The following is a 5,847-nucleotide window of genomic DNA, read 5'->3' as shown; positions in this document are numbered from 1 at the left end:
CCCCCCCCTCTTCAAACTATGGCATTTTTGCTTCAGGTCATATATTCATAAAAAACCCACCCAACCAAAAAACTGTCTTAACAGGTACTAAAATAGTATCAGAAGTTTATGTAAAGTAGGCAACACTACCTGGATTGAACCTAAAATATCTTTCAAAGGATCTTCATAGAACTCATCTTTTCCAAAGAACAGCAGCAATTCAAAAAAACTCCTAAAAAACAGAAGTAGCGACAAGTCAAGCAAACTAAAAATGTTCATTCAAGAAACCAGTGTAAGTTTACTATTTTCCATAGCACTACAACAAAACAGAATTTTCCTAAGTTTAGGGTTCTTGTCAGCACTAAAGAGTCACTGTAAAAATGTTTGGCTAATACCTACACTTTCTAGACACTATCTATGTTTCAATAACTCCACAATGTCTGATACCCTGCACTGGATTTTAGCTGTTAAGATTCCATATCCCAAACACATTCTGCATCAAGCATCAGGTCACAAATATAACACATTAACAGCTAAAGATAAGCTATTTTACAAACACGAATCAACAGTAGAACAGAAAAACACTTAAAAAGTTGAAGTCTTTCTTCATTACTGCATTCAGTCTTTGGTTGCAATATCTCTTTAAACAATAAGGAAGATATTCACAAACTGTTGGACAAGGAACTATTTTGCATGACTATTAAATTCACTGCAATTATTCCTAAATTTTAGTGACTCTTATTACTTCAATACATTTGAAAGTGTACCCGCAACACTTTTCATTTTTAATATGGCAGATCCAAAAGAAGTTAAAGAACAGATTTAAAGCAAAGTTTCCCTTCATATTCAGAAATGCTGTGGATCAAAGAATCTTAATATTAACACAAAAAGAGCTTTCTAAAAATTTCAAAAGACTCCAAAGGGAATTTTTTATGAGAATAATGGAAAAGTGTCATAAAATTAGGCAGCCTTTAGATTATACTACAGCAAAGTCTATCACTGGCTAGGAAAAAAGATGTCAAAAAAAGACCTAGAAAATGTGAAAAACAAATTCATTAAGTGCAGAGATGGGACATATCTCCAAAGCCTTTGAATCTCAGCTGAGATATGGAATGGGACAAAAAAAAAAAAAAAAAAAAAAAAAAAAAATCAATACCCAAATAAGTACTTTATTTAGAAACACAGTATCTCATTTCACATTGATAACATTTTTGCTGCATACTGACTCTTAGAAAAGGTCAAACTTGAGTCATGTCATGATCAGGACAGTAGACCAACTGGAACTTAAATAATATTTGGTTATGACAAAACTACTTACAGCAAATGACACAGGCATCAGATTTAATTTGTTTTAATTATTGTAACTGTTTTTAAGAGAATAAGACTTGATAAAAAAACATCATAGGAAACTAATACTGAAAAAGTGCAATCTACAGTTTTATTCCGTATTGACACATCTGCATCACAGTCACAGAATCATATAACGGCTTGAATTGAAAGGGACCTCAAAGATAATTTAGTTCCAACCTCCCCCCATAGGCAGGGCTGCCCGCCATGAGCTCAGTCTGCCCAGGGCCACATCCAAACTGGACCTGAATGCCTTCAGGGATGAGGCCCCATAGCTCCTCTGGGCACAGCTCACCAAGCTCACAGAAAAGAATTTCATCTAATACTTGATCTAAACCTACCCTCTTTTACCTCCAAACTATTAGCCCTTTTCCAAACAAGACACTCCTTGATGAAGAGGCCCTCCCTGTCTTTCCCATAGGTCCTGGAAGGCCACTATGATGTCTGCTTGGAGATCTGTATTCTCCTCCTCTTCACAGGAGAGGTGCTCCAGGCTTCAGATCATCTTCATGGCCTCCTCTGAACCTAAACTAACAGGTCTAAGTTCTTCCTGACCAGCTTCAATCAAGCATGTCTGGGGAGGATTGCTGCAAGTCTTCTACATGCGGATTGCAGACTAACTGCCTACCTAAATACAAGGAGATGCTGGCAAGGTCTTCTTTTCTCTGCTGCCTCTGGTACTTCAGCAGCATGGTGAGGATGGGAGAGTGATGGGGTAGTTAACAAGCAATTCCCAGTGAGTGACTGTGGCTTTTGGGAGAAGATGCTGTCCTCTCACAAGCTAGCCCCTGAACTAGCTTGGGATCTGGTGATTGCTGTTGGTGCAGCAAAGGCAACCAGTAGGGCCACATAAGTTTCCCTAAGCTATGGGCACAATTTTCAGACACTGCCACATCCAACTTTATCCTCTGCACAACTCTCTGTTGGATAAAAGCAATCCAACTGCTGATCGGGAGTACAGGTGATGCTTTTCTTTATCCCTTCAGCGGCAGGGAGGATTACTGAGAGGACTAGGAAAACCCACCAGATAAATACATGGCTGAGAGGCTGGTGTCACAGTAGGAATTTTGTTTTTTCAATCATTGATTTACTTGGCACCCAGCCCAATGGCTGCTAGTGGTGTTCATCTAGATCACAGGGGGAAAAGAACCCTATCCCAGGAGCTGTCGGGACTCACTGACAAGGGCTTTAAACTAGGTTTGAAGGGGAAAGGGACTGATTGCAAGCTTGCCCACAACAAGGTGCAGATTACCATAGCTAAGTTAGAGGGACAAGGTGTTAGCAGGAGCCCTCAACCCACTGCATTTTACAATGCATGTACTAGGCAGCAAGCTAGTGGGGTTCATCAGCAGGGCTTTAAACTAGATGTGGTGGGGGGGAAAGGGAATGTACTGCTGAGGAACAGAGAAGAATCAGGGAAGAACACTGTTGATTTAGAAACAGCGAGGGAAAACCTCAGATTTTTCCCAGAGGTTTTTGGCAGGGCTGTTCTAAGAAGATAATAAGGCCGAAAACCCAGCTGAAGTGCCTCTGCACCAAAGCAAGAGGAAAGGGAAAACCATGTTGCAATTGAAAAACTATGATCTTATTGCTATTATCATGAAAATACAACGGAATGACTCATAACTGGAATACTATGATTGAGGGCTGTGAGATTTTTAGAATGGAAAGGTGAGGTAGAAGAGGTGGGGGAGTTGCCCTCTATCCCTTAAGAAGTGGATAGACTATGAAGAGCTGCCCCTGAGAAAAAGTCATCAACAGGTTGAGAACTTGGGGGTTAAACTTAGGGACTGGACCAATAAAGGGCATCTGATGCTTGGGGTCTATACTAAAGCAGCTTGACTGAGGGGAGCCTGTCGATGAGGCCTTTTTGCTTCAGCTGCAAGAGGTGTCACACTCACACGCTCTCATCCTGGTGAGGGATTTCAACCACTCAAATATCTGCTGGGAAAACAATGCCGTAAGCTACAAGCAGTCCAGGAGACTCCTGAAGAACCAGAAAATTGTTAATGAGCAAGCATTAGATAAACCCATAAAAGGTGAAGCGCTGCTGGGCCTGGTGCTCACCAAAGCAGAAGAAATCATAAAAGATGTCATGACTGGAGGCAGCCTGGGCTGCAGCAACCACATCCTGGTTGAGTTTGTGATCTTGAGGAACGTGGGCCTGACAAAGAGTGGAGTCAGGATCCTAAACTTCAGGAGAGCACACTTCAGGCTCTTTAAGGAACTGCTGGATGAGATACCCTGGGGAACCATCTTAAGGGACAGAGGAACAGAACAGAGCTGGCAGCACTTTAAGGATACCTTTTCGACTGCAGAAGAGCTCTCAATCCACCAGAATAAGAAATCAGGCAGACAAGGAAGGAAACCAGCATGGTTAAGCAAGAACCTGTTAGTCACACTGAGATGCAAAAAAAAAAAAAAAAAAAAAAAAAGTGTAAGTGGGAGCAGGGATGGAATGGGGAAAGCCAAGGTGCAGATGGAACCGAATTTGGCAAGGGATGTGACAAACAAAGAGGGATTCTTCAGATACATTGTGCAGAAGGGACAGGCAAAGGAGAGCATATACCCTTCTGATAAACAAAAAGGGAGAGCTAGCCTCCTCAAACACGGAGAAGAATAAAAAAACATAAGTTCCTTACCTCAGCCTTCACAGCCAGTCAGGCTTCTTATGCCTCACATGCCCCTGAACTTCTAAGCAGGGACTGGGGAAGCAAAATCCATCCTGGACTTATTCCATTCTTAGACCAAGATCACCTCATGAGGCTAAACGTGTAGAAGTCTGTAGGACCAGATGACACTCATCCCAGGGTTCCGAAGGAACTGGCTGATGTAGTTGTCAAGCAGCTCTATCATATTTGAAAAATCATGACTGCCAGGCAAAGTCTCTGGTGACTGGAAAAAGGGAAACATCAAGAAAGGAAGATCCGGAGAACTACATGCCAGCAAGCCTTACATCTGTGCCTGGGAAGATCATAGAGCAGATCCTCCTGGAAAGGATGTTAAAGCATATTTGAGATGTGGAGGTGATATGTGACAGCCAGCACAGCTTCATCAAGGGCAGACTATGCTGACCAATCTGGTGGCCTTCTATGATGGAGTGACAGCATTGGTGGACAAAAGACGGGCAACTGATGTCATCTACCTGGACATGTGCAAGCCTTTGACATGGTCCCACACCACATCCTTATCTCAAAATTGGAGATATGGATTAAAAGACTGGAATTCTAGGCATAGACAATTGGTTGGATAGTCCTAGCTAGAGGGTTGTTGTCAACAGCTCTGTGTCCAGGTGGTTGCTGATGACAAGTAGAATCCCCCAGGGGTTTGTCTTGGGAAAAGTACTCTTCAATAACTTAATCCCACCGTCTTTCTCACTGATAAAGCATAATGTCAGCAAGCTTGCTGATGACACCAAGCTGAGTCATGTAGTTGACACAACAGAAGGGAGGGATATCATCCAGAGGGATTTGGACATGCTCAAAAAGTGGGCAAATGAAAATCTAATGAAGTTTAACAAGTCCAAGTGCAACTGTCCCACACTGGTCAAAGCAATCCCAGATAAGAGACTGAAAGAAGAACTCATTGACAGCAGCCTTGTAGAGAAAGACTTGGGGATCCTGATGAATGAAAAGCTGGACAATGAGCCAGCAGTGCACGAGCAAGTGCGCTCTTGCAGCCCAGAAGGCCATAAGTATCCTGGGCTGCATCAAAAGAGGAGTGGCCAGCAGGGAGAGAGCAGTGATTTTCCCTCTTATCTGCCCCTCTGAGGCCCAACCTGGAGCACCGCATCCTAGGGCTCCAGAACAAGAAGGATGTAGGCCTGCTGGAATAGGTCCAGAGGAGTCCACAAAGATGATCGAAGGTCTGGAGCACCTCCCCTATGAAGAAAGGTTAAGGGAGTTGGGCTTGTTTAGCTTGGTGCAGATAAGGATCCAGTAGACCTCACTGTGGCCTTTCAGTACTTGAAGGCAGCTTACAAGCAGGAAGGGGATCGACTTTTTATACGGTCTTATAGTGGATAGGACAAGGCAGAATGACTTTAAACTAAAATATATATATATATATATATATATTTAGATTACATGTTACTAAGAAATTACTCAGTAGTAAGACACTGGAACATGTCAGAGGAACATGTCTTGGTCAGAGAGTTTGTGGATGCTCCATTTCTGGAGGCATTTAACACCAGGTTGGTTGGAATACTGGGCAATCTGATCTTGTAGCTGGCAAGCATGTTCACGGCAGGGGGATTGGAACTAGACAATCTTTAAAGTCCCCTCCATCTTAAGCAATTCTACAATTTGTAAAAGGAACAAGACTAGCGTTAGGACCAGAATCTTATCAGAAGTTCATATATGCCTGACCAAGGAAAGAAATGAACAAACGATGCAACATTCACCTCTCTAGATACTTACATAAGCAGCAGATGGATACTACTACTTATGTAATTAGTAATTCTCAGTAAATGCCTTTTTTCAGCTCACTTAAGTCTCTTTGGAGTAGTGAAGCCACACAGCA

At 42.4% G+C, this 5,847-nt stretch overlaps 1 protein-coding gene across 1 annotated transcript in view; it reads right to left on the bottom strand.

Annotated features, from left to right (window-relative positions):
* ZNF654 (zinc finger protein 654) overlaps positions 1–5,847 on the bottom strand; it is a 39,300-nt gene that overhangs the window by 21,206 nt on the left and 12,247 nt on the right. The window contains exon 2 of the mRNA XM_042809944.1: positions 130–211. The gene's annotated coding sequence lies outside the window, so the exon portion shown is untranslated. The remainder of the gene's footprint in view (positions 1–129; positions 212–5,847) is intronic.

This window comes from Centrocercus urophasianus, unplaced genomic scaffold (genome assembly GCF_019232065.1).
Source record: "Centrocercus urophasianus isolate 14NV4802_14NV808 unplaced genomic scaffold, USGS_Curo_1.0 seq_12, whole genome shotgun sequence".
NCBI lineage: Eukaryota > Metazoa > Chordata > Aves > Galliformes > Phasianidae > Centrocercus > Centrocercus urophasianus.
This window is presented reverse-complemented; position numbering and strand designations above follow the sequence as displayed.